This window comes from Ambystoma mexicanum, chromosome 2p (assembly GCF_040938575.1).
Source record: "Ambystoma mexicanum isolate Mex_15411 chromosome 2p, UKY_AmexF1_1, whole genome shotgun sequence".
NCBI lineage: Eukaryota > Metazoa > Chordata > Amphibia > Caudata > Ambystomatidae > Ambystoma > Ambystoma mexicanum.
Window position 1 is genome coordinate 1,308,089,559 of NC_090923.1, and position 19,611 is coordinate 1,308,109,169.

The following is a 19,611-nucleotide window of genomic DNA, read 5'->3' on the forward strand; positions in this document are numbered from 1 at the left end:
TTGTGTAATCCTTTTCCTCTCAGCAGTGTTGTCCAAAGTTCCCTACTTAAAGAGACTTTCTTATACAAAAGATCCTAGACCTGTTTTTTATGGCCCACATGCCTCATATCCCGTTGCTCTTGATAAACCCACGTCATCTCCCACCAATACAATCTGTAAAATATTTCAAGGGCATAGCCAAGGAAATTAGACGTGGGCCGAAGGTTGAGCAATCCTTAAACCAGCAGCAAAATTAACATTGAAATCAGCCTCAGAATCTCTTAAAGGATGGGCCAACATTGGTTGCTTGCAGGGCGCAATCGGACAGCCTCTGGTGCTGACGCCTTAAGGCAAGCGCAAAGGGAGAGCCAACCAAACCATTGATTAGGACCTCTGGACTTTCTGCTCTTTGACATAAGGACATTTGATATGGCAAACGTTTGACCAAACACCATTTAGATGTCGGATGGTATGGAATTAAGCGGCAAACAGCAATACATCAGCATTCTTTGCTGCTTTATTGATCTGGTCCTAAAGGGTTTGGTTTAATGCCAATTATATTTAAAGATTCATGCTCAAGGGTGCTTGCAAATCGACACCCCCTCCCCATCACGATGGCTGGGTGATGCAAGCGTGAGAGCATCACAGCAGACCCATAGACATGAGAAACACTCTGTACCTCTGAGTGTATGTGGGCCCATGGCTGGATCAAGGACAAGGCAAGAACAGGAGATGGCTTAAGGTGTCAGCACCCAGGCTGCCCCTTTGCACGCTGCCAGCAACAGATGTTGGCCCATCCTTTAAGAGATTCTGAGGCTGATTTCAATGTTAACTTTGCTGCTGATTAAAGGATTGCTCAACCTTCGACCTGCGTCTAGTTTGCTTGGCTAAGCCCTGAAAATCTTTTACAGCTTGTATTGGTGGGAGATGATGTGAGTTTATCAAGAGCAACGGGATATGAGGCATGTGTGCCACAAAATGCAGGTCTAGGATCTTTTATTTGAAAGCCACTTTGGAAAACCCTACTGAGAACAAAAGGATTACACAAAAGGAAAGGGGATCAGTGGGTCAGGGGATAGCACATCTGACTGTGAGTCAGTTAATTGTAAGCCCAAATCCTACCCGTTTCGACATTTTTCCAGACTTTTTGTTTCATTTCTTAACAGATCCATTCCTATGTACCTCTGTGCTTTCAACAGAGTTTTCATTGTAATGGAGGGACATACAGTATGCCTTAAACATGCCTGGGCAGGGAAGACTATGTAAAAGCAAGAGTAGCAGACAGCTTAATAAATCATCAGCAGGACCCTCTAGACCTTCCCCAAAAAACATAACATGATTTCTATGCATGTATGTGCGTTGAACAGCGCAAGTAATTTGGTTAATGTCAGTGGATAAATGTGACTTTCGCACAGCGCAGAACAAAATCACTTGTACAGGCCCCTTCTGCAAAAGCATTACCGCTACAGAAAGCAGTGAAAAGGTGAGGCAGTGTGCAGTCCCCCCTGACCCTTCACAGCCCTGATCGGCCACGATCGGCCAAGGACCTCTCTATGAGAGCTGAGGGTGGAATTTTTCTGGACCTCAGTAACTTAGGGAGACATGGCTAAAGGGATCCTCAATCAACGGCCCAGCCTTTGCTCTGTGGCCTGTCCGGATATGTCTGTTCTCCAAATTACCTGCCGCTGCCCAGGTGTCAGCTGGTGAGATGGAATGACCTCCCAGGAAGCACACTGGCAGATAATTTGCATAGGCACACCCCCTCTCCCTCTCCTTAGCCCTGCTTGCTCCACAGTAGCAAGTATCTGGGGAAAATATAGTGGTCGAGGTGGGGTAGCAGTAACTAGCAACTCTGAGAAAGTAAATCTGGGACACTTGGCGACCTGTGGGCAACAACTGCAGAGCTCAGTGCCCAGGACTTTGTGGCACAGGGAGGAGGTCTGTGGGATTTCAGTAACTTGGAGACATGCAACCTGGTCGGGAGTGCTTCAGGTCTCCTTCCTTGCATGTTCCAAGCAACTCAACAAAGCATCAACAGGCTGAGATACCAACCACAGAGCCCCTTCCCACTTGATTAAAAGGCCAAAATCTTTTCCATGCAAATACATAGCCCCCAAATACCATATTTTCTTTGTTTTCTCTCTCTCTGTCTCTCTCTCCTCCCTCTCTCCCTCCCTCACTCACTCCTTCCCACCCTCCCGCCCTCTCTCTTCCCCCCTATCCCCCCTCCCTCTCCCTACCATTAATTTTAGGTTTTCATGCACTGCAGCACATTGTCACAATGGTATTTCACAATGGGACTTTTTGAAAGTTACAGAAATCAAAAAAGAAATCAACCAACTAAAAGCAGCCAAATCCGGAGTACACTGCTCAGCCCCAATTAAAGATTAAGGCCCTGAAGCAAGTAAAGCTGTGGTTCAGAGCGATGTTTGCAAACAGCACCTTAAAGCAGTTTACGCTGGAGTGCACAACAAGGAGGAAAGTGATAATACTGAGTTTGGTAGAATGGGATTAAAAAAAAAAAAAAAAAGAAGCGTGCCACTTCTAAAAGTACAAGTCAAGAAACTGAAGGGGACAGGGCTGTTCATTCAGTCAAGAGGACTCACAAGTAAAAGGCTCCTGAGGCATTAGTGTTGAATTTGGCGCAAAATGTATTGTGTTGTCGTGTAATATGAATGAACATAAAATGTCAATCTTCAATAAAAAAAGATATATTAAAAAATAAAGACTTGCAAATTAAGAAAGTTTCTGTCCAGACATGTGCCTAAAATAGTGAATGCTTTACGAATGTGCGTGTCATCCTTTAGAGCAGGGGCCAATTTAATTTTCCCATTATCATTCCAATATTAGTACATGTGTTGCAGAAGCAAGCGCAAAGGGAGAGTCAATCAAACCATTGATTAGGACCTCTGGTCAAAGGTTTGCCATACCAAATGTCCTTATGTCAGAGGGCAGAAAGTCCAAACACCATTTAGATATCGGGTGATATGAAATGAAGAGGCAAACAACAATGAATAAGCATTCTTTGCTGCTGTATTGATCTGGTCCTAAAGGGTTTTAGTTTAATGCCAATTATATTTAAAGATATAAAGATTAATGCTCCAGGGTGCTTGCAAAATGACACCCCCTCCCCATCACAATGGCTGGCTGATGCAAGCCTGAGAGCATCACAACAGACCCATAGACATGAGAAAAACTCTGTACCTCTGAGTGTATGTGGGCCCATGGCTGTAACAAGGACAAGGCAAGAACAGGAGGTGGCTTAAAGCGTCAGCACCAGAGGCTGTCCGATTGAGCCCTGTAAGCAACAGATGTTGGACCATCCTTTAAAGGATTCTCAGGCTGATTTCAATTTTAACTTTGCAGCTGATTTAAGGATTGCTCAACCTTCGACCCACGTCTAGATTGCAAGGATAAGCCCTGGAAATCTTGTACAGCTTGTACTGGTGGGAGATGATGTGACTTTATCAACTGCAACGGGATATGAGGCATGTGTGCCACAAAAAGCAGGTCTAGGATTTTTTAAAAGAAAGCCGCTTTAAGAAGGGAACTTTGGGCAACCCCACTGAGAGCAAAAGTATGACACAAAAGGTAAGGGGTTCAGTGGGTCAAATGATAGCACATTTGACTGTGAGTCAGTTTATTGTAAGTCCAAATGCTACCTGCTTTGAAATTTTCCAGGCTTTTTGTCTCATTTCTTAACAGATCCATTCCTATGTACCTCTGTGCTTTGAACAGAGTTTTCATTGTAAGGGAGGGACATACAGTATACCTTCCTGGGCAGGGAAGACTCTATGTAAAAGCAAGAGTAGCAGACAGCTTAAAAGAATCACCAGCAGGACCCTCTAGACCTTCCCCAAAAAACATAAAATGATTTCTCTGCATACATGTGCATTGAACAGCGCAAGTAGTTTGGTTAATGTCAGTGGATAAATGTCACTTTCCCACAGTGCAGAACAAAATCTCTTGTACAGGCCCCTTCTGCAAAAGCATTACCACTGTAGAAAGCAGGGCAGGTGAGGCAGTGTACAGTCACCTCCGACACTTCACTCCTCTGATCGGCTACGATCGGCCAAGGACCTCTCTATGAGAGCTGAGGGTGGAATTTTCTGGTCCTCGGTAACTTAGGGAGACATGGCAAAAGGGATCCTCAATCAACGGCTCAGCCTTTGCTTTGTGGCCTGTCCATATATGTCTGTTCTCCAAATTACCTGCCGCTGCCCAGGTGTCAGCTGGTGAGATGGAATGACCTCGCAGGAAGCAAACTGGCAGATGATTTGCATAGGCAAACCCCCTCTCCCTCTTTCTTAGCCCTGCTTACTCCACAGTAGCAAGTATCTGGGGAAAATATAGTGGTCGAGGTGGGGTAGTAGTAACTAGTAAATCTGGGGTGCTTGGCAACTTGTGGGGAACAACTGCAGAGCTCAGCGCCCAGAACTTTGTGGCACAGGGAGGAGGTCTGTGGGATTTCAGTAACTTGGAGGCATGCAACCTGGTCGGGAGTGCTTCAGGTCTCCTTCCATGCACGTTCCAAGCAACTCAACAAAGCATCAACAGGCTGCCATACCAGCCACAGAGCCCCTTTCCACATAAAGAAAATATGGTATTCGGGGGCTATGTGTTTGCATGGCAAAGATTTTAGGCTTTTAATTGTTTTCTCTCTCTCTCTGTCTCTCTCTCTCCTCCCTCCCTCCCTCCTTCCCATCCCCCACAACCCCCGCTCCCTCTCCCTACCATTAATTTTAAGTTTTCCTGCACTGCATCACATTGTGACAATGGTATTTCACAATGGGACTGTTTGAAAGTTACAGAAATCAAAAAAGAAATCAACCAACTAAAAGCAGCCAAATCCGGAGTACACTGCTCAGCCCCAATTAAAGATTAAGGCCTAGAAGCAAGTAAAGCTGTAGTTCAGAGCGATGTTTGCAAATAGCACCTTAAAGCAGTTTACGCTGGAGTGCACAACAAGGGGGAAAGTGTTAATACTGAGTTTGGTAGAATGGGATAAAAAAACAAAAGCAGCGTGCCACTTCTAAAAGTACAAGTCAAGAAATTGAAGGGGATGGGGCTGTTCATTCAGTCAATAGGACTCACAAGTAAAAGGCTCCAGAGTCATTAGTGTTGAATTTGGCGCAAAATGTATTGTGTTGTCGTGTAAAATGAATGAACATACAATTTCAATCTTCATTAAAAAAGATGTATTCAAAAATAAAGACTTGCAGATTAAGAAAGTTTTTGTCCTGTCGTGTGCCAAAAATAGTGAATGCTTTACGAATGTGCGTGTCATCCTTTGAAGCAGGGTCAAATTCAATTTTCCCATTTTCATTCCAATATTAGTACATGGGTTGCTGAGGCACATAGGAATGGATCTGTTAAGAAATGAAACAAAAAGCCTGGAAAAATGTTGAAACAGGTAGGATTTGGACTTACAATAAACTGACTCACAGTCAGATGTGCTATCCCTTGACCCACTGACCCCCTTGCCTTTTGTGTAATCCTTTTCCTCTCAGCAGTGTTGTCCAAAGTTCCCTACTTAAAGAGACTTTCTTATACAAAAGATCCTAGACCTGTTTTTTATGGCCCACATGCCTCATATCCCGTTGCTCTTGATAAACCCACGTCATCTCCCACCAATACAATCTGTAAAATATTTCAAGGGCATAGCCAAGGAAATTAGACGTGGGCCGAAGGTTGAGCAATCCTTAAACCAGCAGCAAAATTAACATTGAAATCAGCCTCAGAATCTCTTAAAGGATGGGCCAACATTGGTTGCTTGCAGGGCGCAATCGGACAGCCTCTGGTGCTGACGCCTTAAGGCAAGCGCAAAGGGAGAGCCAACCAAACCATTGATTAGGACCTCTGGACTTTCTGCTCTTTGACATAAGGACATTTGATATGGCAAACGTTTGACCAAACACCATTTAGATGTCGGATGGTATGGAATTAAGCGGCAAACAGCAATACATCAGCATTCTTTGCTGCTTTATTGATCTGGTCCTAAAGGGTTTGGTTTAATGCCAATTATATTTAAAGATTCATGCTCAAGGGTGCTTGCAAATCGACACCCCCTCCCCATCACGATGGCTGGGTGATGCAAGCGTGAGAGCATCACAGCAGACCCATAGACATGAGAAACACTCTGTACCTCTGAGTGTATGTGGGCCCATGGCTGGATCAAGGACAAGGCAAGAACAGGAGATGGCTTAAGGTGTCAGCACCCAGGCTGCCCCTTTGCACGCTGCCAGCAACAGATGTTGGCCCATCCTTTAAGAGATTCTGAGGCTGATTTCAATGTTAACTTTGCTGCTGATTAAAGGATTGCTCAACCTTCGACCTGCGTCTAGTTTGCTTGGCTAAGCCCTGAAAATCTTTTACAGCTTGTATTGGTGGGAGATGATGTGAGTTTATCAAGAGCAACGGGATATGAGGCATGTGTGCCACAAAATGCAGGTCTAGGATCTTTTATTTGAAAGCCACTTTGGAAAACCCTACTGAGAACAAAAGGATTACACAAAAGGAAAGGGGATCAGTGGGTCAGGGGATAGCACATCTGACTGTGAGTCAGTTAATTGTAAGCCCAAATCCTACCCGTTTCGACATTTTTCCAGACTTTTTGTTTCATTTCTTAACAGATCCATTCCTATGTACCTCTGTGCTTTCAACAGAGTTTTCATTGTAATGGAGGGACATACAGTATGCCTTAAACATGCCTGGGCAGGGAAGACTATGTAAAAGCAAGAGTAGCAGACAGCTTAATAAATCATCAGCAGGACCCTCTAGACCTTCCCCAAAAAACATAACATGATTTCTATGCATGTATGTGCGTTGAACAGCGCAAGTAATTTGGTTAATGTCAGTGGATAAATGTGACTTTCGCACAGCGCAGAACAAAATCACTTGTACAGGCCCCTTCTGCAAAAGCATTACCGCTACAGAAAGCAGTGAAAAGGTGAGGCAGTGTGCAGTCCCCCCTGACCCTTCACAGCCCTGATCGGCCACGATCGGCCAAGGACCTCTCTATGAGAGCTGAGGGTGGAATTTTTCTGGACCTCAGTAACTTAGGGAGACATGGCTAAAGGGATCCTCAATCAACGGCCCAGCCTTTGCTCTGTGGCCTGTCCGGATATGTCTGTTCTCCAAATTACCTGCCGCTGCCCAGGTGTCAGCTGGTGAGATGGAATGACCTCCCAGGAAGCACACTGGCAGATAATTTGCATAGGCACACCCAATCTCCCTCTCCTTAGCCCTGCTTGATCCACAGTAGCAAGTATCTGGGGAAAATATAGTGGTCGAGGTGGGGTAGCAGTAACTAGCAACTCTGAGAAAGTAAATCTGGGACACTTGGCGACCTGTGGGCAACAACTGCAGAGCTCAGTGCCCAGGACTTTGTGGCACAGGGAGGAGGTCTGTGGGATTTCAGTAACTTGGAGACATGCAACCTGGTCGGGAGTGCTTCAGGTCTCCTTCCTTGCATGTTCCAAGCAACTCAACAAAGCATCAACAGGCTGGGATACCAACCACAGAGCCCCTTCCCACTTGATTAAAAGGCCAAAATCTTTTCCATGCAAATACATAGCCCCCAAATACCATATTTTCTTTGTTTTCTCTCTCTCTGTCTCTCTCTCCTCCCTCTCTCCCTCCCTCACTCACTCCTTCCCACCCTCCCGCCCTCTCTCTTCCCCCCTACCCCCTCTCCCTCTCCCTACCATTAATTTTAGGTTTTCATGCACTGCAGCACATTGTCACAATGGTATTTCACAATGGGACTTTTTGAAAGTTACAGAAATCAAAAAAGAAATCAACCAACTAAAAGCAGCCAAATCCGGAGTACACTGCTCAGCCCCAATTAAAGATTAAGGCCCTGAAGCAAGTAAAGCTGTGGTTCAGAGCGATGTTTGCAAACAGCACCTTAAAGCAGTTTACGCTGGAGTGCACAACAAGGAGGAAAGTGATAATACTGAGTTTGGTAGAATGGGATAAAAAAAAAAAAAAAAAAGAAGCGTGCCACTTCTAAAAGTACAAGTCAAGAAACTGAAGGGGACAGGGCTGTTCATTCAGTCAAGAGGACTCACAAGTAAAAGGCTCCTGAGGCATTAGTGTTGAATTTGGCGCAAAATGTATTGTGTTGTCGTGTAATATGAATGAACATAAAATGTCAATCTTCAATAAAAAAAGATATATTAAAAAATAAAGACTTGCAAATTAAGAAAGTTTCTGTCCAGACATGTGCCTAAAATAGTGAATGCTTTACGAATGTGCGTGTCATCCTTTAGAGCAGGGGCCAATTTAATTTTCCCATTATCATTCCAATATTAGTACATGTGTTGCAGAAGCAAGCGCAAAGGGAGAGTCAATCAAACCATTGATTAGGACCTCTGGTCAAAGGTTTGCCATACCAAATGTCCTTATGTCAGAGGGCAGAAAGTCCAAACACCATTTAGATATCGGGTGATATGAAATGAAGAGGCAAACAACAATGAATAAGCATTCTTTGCTGCTGTATTGATCTGGTCCTAAAGGGTTTTAGTTTAATGCCAATTATATTTAAAGATATAAAGATTAATGCTCCAGGGTGCTTGCAAAATGACACCCCCTCCCCATCACAATGGCTGGCTGATGCAAGCCTGAGAGCATCACAACAGACCCATAGACATGAGAAAAACTCTGTACCTCTGAGTGTATGTGGGCCCATGGCTGTAACAAGGACAAGGCAAGAACAGGAGGTGGCTTAAAGCGTCAGCACCAGAGGCTGTCCGATTGAGCCCTGTAAGCAACAGATGTTGGACCATCCTTTAAAGGATTCTCAGGCTGATTTCAATTTTAACTTTGCAGCTGATTTAAGGATTGCTCAACCTGCGACCCACGTCTAGATTGCAAGGATAAGCCCTGGAAATCTTGTACAGCTTGTACTGGTGGGAGATGATGTGACTTTATCAACTGCAACGGGATATGAGGCATGTGTGCCACAAAAAGCAGGTCTAGGATTTTTTAAAAGAAAGCCGCTTTAAGAAGGGAACTTTGGGCAACCCCACTGAGAGCAAAAGTATGACACAAAAGGTAAGGGGTTCAGTGGGTCAAATGATAGCACATTTGACTGTGAGTCAGTTTATTGTAAGTCCAAATGCTGCCTGCTTTGAAATTTTACAGGCTTTTTGTCTCATTTCTTAACAGATCCATTCCTATGTACCTCTGTGCTTTGAACAGAGTTTTCATTGTAAGGGAGGGACATACAGTATACCTTCCTGGGCAGGGAAGACTCTATGTAAAAGCAAGAGTAGCAGACAGCTTAAAAGAATCACCAGCAGGACCCTCTAGACCTTCCCCAAAAAACATAAAATGATTTCTCTGCATACATGTGCATTGAACAGCGCAAGTAGTTTGGTTAATGTCAGTGGATAAATGTCACTTTCCCACAGTGCAGAACAAAATCTCTTGTACAGGCCCCTTCTGCAAAAGCATTACCACTGTAGAAAGCAGGGCAGGTGAGGCAGTGTACAGTCACCTCCGACACTTCACTCCTCTGATCGGCTACGATCGGCCAAGGACCTCTCTATGAGAGCTGAGGGTGGAATTTTCTGGTCCTCGGTAACTTAGGGAGACATGGCAAAAGGGATCCTCAATCAACGGCTCAGCCTTTGCTTTGTGGCCTGTCCATATATGTCTGTTCTCCAAATCACCTGCCGCTGCCCAGGTGTCAGCTGGTGAGATGGAATGACCTCGCAGGAAGCAAACTGGCAGATGATTTGCATAGGCAAACCCCCTCTCCATCTTTCTTAGCCCTGCTTACTCCACAGTAGCAAGTATCTGGGGAAAATATAGTGGTCGAGGTGGGGTAGTAGTAACTAGTAAATCTGGGGTGCTTGGCAACTTGTGGGGAACAACTGCAGAGCTCAGCGCCCAGAACTTTGTGGCACAGGGAGGAGGTCTGTGGGATTTCAGTAACTTGGAGGCATGCAACCTGGTCGGGAGTGCTTCAGGTCTCCTTCCATGCACGTTCCAAGCAACTCAACAAAGCATCAACAGGCTGCCATACCAGCCACAGAGCCCCTTTCCACATAAAGAAAATATGGTATTCGGGGGCTATGTGTTTGCATGGCAAAGATTTTAGGCTTTTAATTGTTTTCTCTCTCTCTCTGTCTCTCTCTCTCCTCCCTCCCTCCCTCCTTCCCATCCCCCACAACCCCCGCTCCCTCTCCCTACCATTAATTTTAAGTTTTCCTGCACTGCATCACATTGTGACAATGGTATTTCACAATGGGACTGTTTGAAAGTTACAGAAATCAAAAAAGAAATCAACCAACTAAAAGCAGCCAAATCCGGAGTACACTGCTCAGCCCCAATTAAAGATTAAGGCCTAGAAGCAAGTAAAGCTGTAGTTCAGAGCGATGTTTGCAAATAGCACCTTAAAGCAGTTTACGCTGGAGTGCACAACAAGGGGGAAAGTGTTAATACTGAGTTTGGTAGAATGGGATAAAAAAACAAAAGCAGCGTGCCACTTCTAAAAGTACAAGTCAAGAAATTGAAGGGGATGGGGCTGTTCATTCAGTCAATAGGACTCACAAGTAAAAGGCTCCAGAGTCATTAGTGTTGAATTTGGCGCAAAATGTATTGTGTTGTCGTGTAAAATGAATGAACATACAATTTCAATCTTCATTAAAAAAGATGTATTCAAAAATAAAGACTTGCAGATTAAGAAAGTTTTTGTCCTGTCGTGTGCCAAAAATAGTGAATGCTTTACGAATGTGCCTGTCATCCTTTGAAGCAGGGTCAAATTCAATTTTCCCATTTTCATTCCAATATTAGTACATGGGTTGCTGAGGCACATAGGAATGGATCTGTTAAGAAATGAAACAAAAAGCCTGGAAAAATGTTGAAACAGGTAGGATTTGGACTTACAATAAACTGACTCACAGTCAGATGTGCTATCCCTTGACCCACTGACCCCCTTGCCTTTTGTGTAATCCTTTTCCTCTCAGCAGTGTTGTCCAAAGTTCCCTACTTAAAGAGACTTTCTTATACAAAAGATCCTAGACCTGTTTTTTATGGCCCACATGCCTCATATCCCGTTGCTCTTGATAAACCCACGTCATCTCCCACCAATACAATCTGTAAAATATTTCAAGGGCATAGCCAAGGAAATTAGACGTGGGCCGAAGGTTGAGCAATCCTTAAACCAGCAGCAAAATTAACATTGAAATCAGCCTCAGAATCTCTTAAAGGATGGGCCAACATTGGTTGCTTGCAGGGCGCAATCGGACAGCCTCTGGTGCTGACGCCTTAAGGCAAGCGCAAAGGGAGAGCCAACCAAACCATTGATTAGGACCTCTGGACTTTCTGCTCTTTGACATAAGGACATTTGATATGGCAAACGTTTGACCAAACACCATTTAGATGTCGGATGGTATGGAATTAAGCGGCAAACAGCAATACATCAGCATTCTTTGCTGCTTTATTGATCTGGTCCTAAAGGGTTTGGTTTAATGCCAATTATATTTAAAGATTCATGCTCAAGGGTGCTTGCAAATCGACACCCCCTCCCCATCACGATGGCTGGGTGATGCAAGCGTGAGAGCATCACAGCAGACCCATAGACATGAGAAACACTCTGTACCTCTGAGTGTATGTGGGCCCATGGCTGGATCAAGGACAAGGCAAGAACAGGAGATGGCTTAAGGTGTCAGCACCCAGGCTGCCCCTTTGCACGCTGCCAGCAACAGATGTTGGCCCATCCTTTAAGAGATTCTGAGGCTGATTTCAATGTTAACTTTGCTGCTGATTAAAGGATTGCTCAACCTTCGACCTGCGTCTAGTTTGCTTGGCTAAGCCCTGAAAATCTTTTACAGCTTGTATTGGTGGGAGATGATGTGAGTTTATCAAGAGCAACGGGATATGAGGCATGTGTGCCACAAAATGCAGGTCTAGGATCTTTTATTTGAAAGCCACTTTGGAAAACCCTACTGAGAACAAAAGGATTACACAAAAGGAAAGGGGATCAGTGGGTCAGGGGATAGCACATCTGACTGTGAGTCAGTTAATTGTAAGCCCAAATCCTACCCGTTTCGACATTTTTCCAGACTTTTTGTTTCATTTCTTAACAGATCCATTCCTATGTACCTCTGTGCTTTCAACAGAGTTTTCATTGTAATGGAGGGACATACAGTATGCCTTAAACATGCCTGGGCAGGGAAGACTATGTAAAAGCAAGAGTAGCAGACAGCTTAATAAATCATCAGCAGGACCCTCTAGACCTTCCCCAAAAAACATAACATGATTTCTATGCATGTATGTGCGTTGAACAGCGCAAGTAATTTGGTTAATGTCAGTGGATAAATGTGACTTTCGCACAGCGCAGAACAAAATCACTTGTACAGGCCCCTTCTGCAAAAGCATTACCGCTACAGAAAGCAGTGAAAAGGTGAGGCAGTGTGCAGTCCCCCCTGACCCTTCACAGCCCTGATCGGCCACGATCGGCCAAGGACCTCTCTATGAGAGCTGAGGGTGGAATTTTTCTGGACCTCAGTAACTTAGGGAGACATGGCTAAAGGGATCCTCAATCAACGGCCCAGCCTTTGCTCTGTGGCCTGTCCGGATATGTCTGTTCTCCAAATTACCTGCCGCTGCCCAGGTGTCAGCTGGTGAGATGGAATGACCTCCCAGGAAGCACACTGGCAGATAATTTGCATAGGCACACCCAATCTCCCTCTCCTTAGCCCTGCTTGATCCACAGTAGCAAGTATCTGGGGAAAATATAGTGGTCGAGGTGGGGTAGCAGTAACTAGCAACTCTGAGAAAGTAAATCTGGGACACTTGGCGACCTGTGGGCAACAACTGCAGAGCTCAGTGCCCAGGACTTTGTGGCACAGGGAGGAGGTCTGTGGGATTTCAGTAACTTGGAGACATGCAACCTGGTCGGGAGTGCTTCAGGTCTCCTTCCTTGCATGTTCCAAGCAACTCAACAAAGCATCAACAGGCTGGGATACCAACCACAGAGCCCCTTCCCACTTGATTAAAAGGCCAAAATCTTTTCCATGCAAATACATAGCCCCCAAATACCATATTTTCTTTGTTTTCTCTCTCTCTGTCTCTCTCTCCTCCCTCTCTCCCTCCCTCACTCACTCCTTCCCACCCTCCCGCCCTCTCTCTTCCCCCCTACCCCCTCTCCCTCTCCCTACCATTAATTTTAGGTTTTCATGCACTGCAGCACATTGTCACAATGGTATTTCACAATGGGACTTTTTGAAAGTTACAGAAATCAAAAAAGAAATCAACCAACTAAAAGCAGCCAAATCCGGAGTACACTGCTCAGCCCCAATTAAAGATTAAGGCCCTGAAGCAAGTAAAGCTGTGGTTCAGAGCGATGTTTGCAAACAGCACCTTAAAGCAGTTTACGCTGGAGTGCACAACAAGGAGGAAAGTGATAATACTGAGTTTGGTAGAATGGGATAAAAAAAAAAAAAAAAAAGAAGCGTGCCACTTCTAAAAGTACAAGTCAAGAAACTGAAGGGGACAGGGCTGTTCATTCAGTCAAGAGGACTCACAAGTAAAAGGCTCCTGAGGCATTAGTGTTGAATTTGGCGCAAAATGTATTGTGTTGTCGTGTAATATGAATGAACATAAAATGTCAATCTTCAATAAAAAAAGATATATTAAAAAATAAAGACTTGCAAATTAAGAAAGTTTCTGTCCAGACATGTGCCTAAAATAGTGAATGCTTTACGAATGTGCGTGTCATCCTTTAGAGCAGGGGCCAATTTAATTTTCCCATTATCATTCCAATATTAGTACATGTGTTGCAGAAGCAAGCGCAAAGGGAGAGTCAATCAAACCATTGATTAGGACCTCTGGTCAAAGGTTTGCCATACCAAATGTCCTTATGTCAGAGGGCAGAAAGTCCAAACACCATTTAGATATCGGGTGATATGAAATGAAGAGGCAAACAACAATGAATAAGCATTCTTTGCTGCTGTATTGATCTGGTCCTAAAGGGTTTTAGTTTAATGCCAATTATATTTAAAGATATAAAGATTAATGCTCCAGGGTGCTTGCAAAATGACACCCCCTCCCCATCACAATGGCTGGCTGATGCAAGCCTGAGAGCATCACAACAGACCCATAGACATGAGAAAAACTCTGTACCTCTGAGTGTATGTGGGCCCATGGCTGTAACAAGGACAAGGCAAGAACAGGAGGTGGCTTAAAGCGTCAGCACCAGAGGCTGTCCGATTGAGCCCTGTAAGCAACAGATGTTGGACCATCCTTTAAAGGATTCTCAGGCTGATTTCAATTTTAACTTTGCAGCTGATTTAAGGATTGCTCAACCTGCGACCCACGTCTAGATTGCAAGGATAAGCCCTGGAAATCTTGTACAGCTTGTACTGGTGGGAGATGATGTGACTTTATCAACTGCAACGGGATATGAGGCATGTGTGCCACAAAAAGCAGGTCTAGGATTTTTTAAAAGAAAGCCGCTTTAAGAAGGGAACTTTGGGCAACCCCACTGAGAGCAAAAGTATGACACAAAAGGTAAGGGGTTCAGTGGGTCAAATGATAGCACATTTGACTGTGAGTCAGTTTATTGTAAGTCCAAATGCTGCCTGCTTTGAAATTTTACAGGCTTTTTGTCTCATTTCTTAACAGATCCATTCCTATGTACCTCTGTGCTTTGAACAGAGTTTTCATTGTAAGGGAGGGACATACAGTATACCTTCCTGGGCAGGGAAGACTCTATGTAAAAGCAAGAGTAGCAGACAGCTTAAAAGAATCACCAGCAGGACCCTCTAGACCTTCCCCAAAAAACATAAAATGATTTCTCTGCATACATGTGCATTGAACAGCGCAAGTAGTTTGGTTAATGTCAGTGGATAAATGTCACTTTCCCACAGTGCAGAACAAAATCTCTTGTACAGGCCCCTTCTGCAAAAGCATTACCACTGTAGAAAGCAGGGCAGGTGAGGCAGTGTACAGTCACCTCCGACACTTCACTCCTCTGATCGGCTACGATCGGCCAAGGACCTCTCTATGAGAGCTGAGGGTGGAATTTTCTGGTCCTCGGTAACTTAGGGAGACATGGCAAAAGGGATCCTCAATCAACGGCTCAGCCTTTGCTTTGTGGCCTGTCCATATATGTCTGTTCTCCAAATCACCTGCCGCTGCCCAGGTGTCAGCTGGTGAGATGGAATGACCTCGCAGGAAGCAAACTGGCAGATGATTTGCATAGGCAAACCCCCTCTCCATCTTTCTTAGCCCTGCTTACTCCACAGTAGCAAGTATCTGGGGAAAATATAGTGGTCGAGGTGGGGTAGTAGTAACTAGTAAATCTGGGGTGCTTGGCAACTTGTGGGGAACAACTGCAGAGCTCAGCGCCCAGAACTTTGTGGCACAGGGAGGAGGTCTGTGGGATTTCAGTAACTTGGAGGCATGCAACCTGGTCGGGAGTGCTTCAGGTCTCCTTCCATGCACGTTCCAAGCAACTCAACAAAGCATCAACAGGCTGCCATACCAGCCACAGAGCCCCTTTCCACATAAAGAAAATATGGTATTCGGGGGCTATGTGTTTGCATGGCAAAGATTTTAGGCTTTTAATTGTTTTCTCTCTCTCTCTGTCTCTCTCTCTCCTCCCTCCCTCCCTCCTTCCCATCCCCCACAACCCCCGCTCCCTCTCCCTACCATTAATTTTAAGTTTTCCTGCACTGCATCACATTGTGACAATGGTATTTCACAATGGGACTGTTTGAAAGTTACAGAAATCAAAAAAGAAATCAACCAACTAAAAGCAGCCAAATCCGGAGTACACTGCTCAGCCCCAATTAAAGATTAAGGCCTAGAAGCAAGTAAAGCTGTAGTTCAGAGCGATGTTTGCAAATAGCACCTTAAAGCAGTTTACGCTGGAGTGCACAACAAGGGGGAAAGTGTTAATACTGAGTTTGGTAGAATGGGATAAAAAAACAAAAGCAGCGTGCCACTTCTAAAAGTACAAGTCAAGAAATTGAAGGGGATGGGGCTGTTCATTCAGTCAATAGGACTCACAAGTAAAAGGCTCCAGAGTCATTAGTGTTGAATTTGGCGCAAAATGTATTGTGTTGTCGTGTAAAATGAATGAACATACAATTTCAATCTTCATTAAAAAAGATGTATTCAAAAATAAAGACTTGCAGATTAAGAAAGTTTTTGTCCTGTCGTGTGCCAAAAATAGTGAATGCTTTACGAATGTGCCTGTCATCCTTTGAAGCAGGGTCAAATTCAATTTTCCCATTTTCATTCCAATATTAGTACATGGGTTGCTGAGGCACATAGGAATGGATCTGTTAAGAAATGAAACAAAAAGCCTGGAAAAATGTTGAAACAGGTAGGATTTGGACTTACAATAAACTGACTCACAGTCAGATGTGCTATCCCTTGACCCACTGACCCCCTTGCCTTTTGTGTAATCCTTTTCCTCTCAGCAGTGTTGTCCAAAGTTCCCTACTTAAAGAGACTTTCTTATACAAAAGATCCTAGACCTGTTTTTTATGGCCCACATGCCTCATATCCCGTTGCTCTTGATAAACCCACGTCATCTCCCACCAATACAATCTGTAAAATATTTCAAGGGCATAGCCAAGGAAATTAGACGTGGGCCGAAGGTTGAGCAATCCTTAAACCAGCAGCAAAATTAACATTGAAATCAGCCTCAGAATCTCTTAAAGGATGGGCCAACATTGGTTGCTTGCAGGGCGCAATCGGACAGCCTCTGGTGCTGACGCCTTAAGGCAAGCGCAAAGGGAGAGCCAACCAAACCATTGATTAGGACCTCTGGACTTTCTGCTCTTTGACATAAGGACATTTGATATGGCAAACGTTTGACCAAACACCATTTAGATGTCGGATGGTATGGAATTAAGCGGCAAACAGCAATACATCAGCATTCTTTGCTGCTTTATTGATCTGGTCCTAAAGGGTTTGGTTTAATGCCAATTATATTTAAAGATTCATGCTCAAGGGTGCTTGCAAATCGACACCCCCTCCCCATCACGATGGCTGGGTGATGCAAGCGTGAGAGCATCACAGCAGACCCATAGACATGAGAAACACTCTGTACCTCTGAGTGTATGTGGGCCCATGGCTGGATCAAGGACAAGGCAAGAACAGGAGATGGCTTAAGGTGTCAGCACCCAGGCTGCCCCTTTGCACGCTGCCAGCAACAGATGTTGGCCCATCCTTTAAGAGATTCTGAGGCTGATTTCAATGTTAACTTTGCTGCTGATTAAAGGATTGCTCAACCTTCGACCTGCGTCTAGTTTGCTTGGCTAAGCCCTGAAAATCTTTTACAGCTTGTATTGGTGGGAGATGATGTGAGTTTATCAAGAGCAACGGGATATGAGGCATGTGTGCCACAAAATGCAGGTCTAGGATCTTTTATTTGAAAGCCACTTTGGAAAACCCTACTGAGAACAAAAGGATTACACAAAAGGAAAGGGGATCAGTGGGTCAGGGGATAGCACATCTGACTGTGAGTCAGTTAATTGTAAGCCCAAATCCTACCCGTTTCGACATTTTTCCAGACTTTTTGTTTCATTTCTTAACAGATCCATTCCTATGTACCTCTGTGCTTTCAACAGAGTTTTCATTGTAATGGAGGGACATACAGTATGCCTTAAACATGCCTGGGCAGGGAAGACTATGTAAAAGCAAGAGTAGCAGACAGCTTAATAAATCATCAGCAGGACCCTCTAGACCTTCCCCAAAAAACATAACATGATTTCTATGCATGTATGTGCGTTGAACAGCGCAAGTAATTTGGTTAATGTCAGTGGATAAATGTGACTTTCGCACAGCGCAGAACAAAATCACTTGTACAGGCCCCTTCTGCAAAAGCATTACCGCTACAGAAAGCAGTGAAAAGGTGAGGCAGTGTGCAGTCCCCCCTGACCCTTCACAGCCCTGATCGGCCACGATCGGCCAAGGACCTCTCTATGAGAGCTGAGGGTGGAATTTTTCTGGACCTCAGTAACTTAGGGAGACATGGCTAAAGGGATCCTCAATCAACGGCCCAGCCTTTGCTCTGTGGCCTGTCCGGATATGTCTGTTCTCCAAATTACCTGCCGCTGCCCAGGTGTCAGCTGGTGAGATGGAATGACCTCCCAGGAAGCACACTGGCAGATAATTTGCATAGGCACACCCCCTCTCCCTCTCCTTAGCCCTGCTTGATCCACAGTAGCAAGTATCTGGGGAAAATATAGTGGTCGAGGTGGGGTAGCAGTAACTAGCAACTCTGAGAAAGTAAATCTGGGACACTTGGCGACCTGTGGGCAACAACTGCAGAGCTCAGTGCCCAGGACTTTGTGGCACAGGGAGGAGGTCTGTGGGATTTCAGTAACTTGGAGACATGCAACCTGGTCGGGAGTGCTTCAGGTCTCCTTCCTTGCATGTTCCAAGCAACTCAACAAAGCATCAACAGGCTGAGATACCAACCACAGAGCCCCTTCCCACTTGATTAAAAGGCCAAAATCTTTTCCATGCAAATACATAGCCCCCAAATACCATATTTTCTTTGTTTTCTCTCTCTCTGTCTCTCTCTCCTCCCTCTCTCCCTCCCTCACTCACTCCTTCCCACCCTCCCGCCCTCTCTCTTCCCCCCTACCCCCCCTCCCTCTCCCTACCATTAATTTTAGGTTTTCATGCACTGCAGCACATTGTCACAATGGTATTTCACAATGGGACTTTTTGAAAGTTACAGAAATCAAAAAAGAAATCAACCAACTAAAAGCAGCCAAATCCGGAGTACACTGCTCAGCCCCAATTAAAGATTAAGGCCCTGAAGCAAGTAAAGCTGTGGTTCAGAGCGATGTTTGCAAACAGCACCTTAAAGCAGTTTACGCTGGAGTGCACAACAAGGAGGAAAGTGATAATACTGAGTTTGGTAGAATGGGATAAAAAAAAAAAAAAAAAGAAGCGTGCCACTTCTAAAAGTACAAGTCAAGAAACTGAAGGGGACAGGGCTGTTCATTCAGTCAAGAGGACTCACAAGTAAAAGGCTCCTGAGGCATTAGTGTTGAATTTGGCGCAAAATGTATTGTGTTGTCGTGTAATATGAATGAACATAAAATGTCAATCTTCAATAAAAAAAGATATATTAAAAAATAAAGACTTGCAAATTAAGAAAGTTTCTGTCCAGACATGTGCCTAAAATAGTGAATGCTTTACGAATGTGCGTGTCATCCTTTAGAGCAGGGGCCAATTTAATTTTCCCATTATCATTCCAATATTAGTACATGTGTTGCAGAAGCAAGCGCAAAGGGAGAGTCAATCAAACCATTGATTAGGACCTCTGGTCAAAGGTTTGCCATACCAAATGTCCTTATGTCAGAGGGCAGAAAGTCCAAACACCATTTAGATATCGGGTGATATGAAATGAAGAGGCAAACAACAATGAATAAGCATTCTTTGCTGCTGTATTGATCTGGTCCTAAAGGGTTTTAGTTTAATGCCAATTATATTTAAAGATATAAAGATTAATGCTCCAGGGTGCTTGCAAAATGACACCCCCTCCCCATCACAATGGCTGGCTGATGCAAGCCTGAGAGCATCACAACAGACCCATAGACATGAGAAAAACTCTGTACCTCTGAGTGTATGTGGGCCCATGGCTGTAAC

At 44.5% G+C, this 19,611-nt stretch overlaps 4 non-coding genes across 4 annotated transcripts; all 4 read right to left on the minus strand.

Moving 5' to 3' along the window:
* Window positions 1–2,744: 2,744 nt before the first annotated feature.
* On the minus strand, window positions 2,745–2,851 carry LOC138567964 (U6 spliceosomal RNA). Its single transcript, XR_011302342.1, has one exon. It is a non-coding gene; the product is annotated as a U6 spliceosomal RNA (small nuclear RNA).
* Window positions 2,852–8,210: 5,359 nt separating this feature from the next.
* On the minus strand, window positions 8,211–8,317 carry LOC138567965 (U6 spliceosomal RNA). Its single transcript, XR_011302343.1, has one exon. It is a non-coding gene; the product is annotated as a U6 spliceosomal RNA (small nuclear RNA).
* A 5,359-nt stretch (window positions 8,318–13,676) lies between these two features.
* On the minus strand, window positions 13,677–13,783 carry LOC138567966 (U6 spliceosomal RNA). The gene has a single exon (XR_011302344.1). It is a non-coding gene; the product is annotated as a U6 spliceosomal RNA (small nuclear RNA).
* Window positions 13,784–19,141: 5,358 nt separating this feature from the next.
* On the minus strand, window positions 19,142–19,248 carry LOC138567968 (U6 spliceosomal RNA). The gene has a single exon (XR_011302345.1). It is a non-coding gene; the product is annotated as a U6 spliceosomal RNA (small nuclear RNA).
* Between the last annotated feature and the right edge of the window lie 363 nt (window positions 19,249–19,611).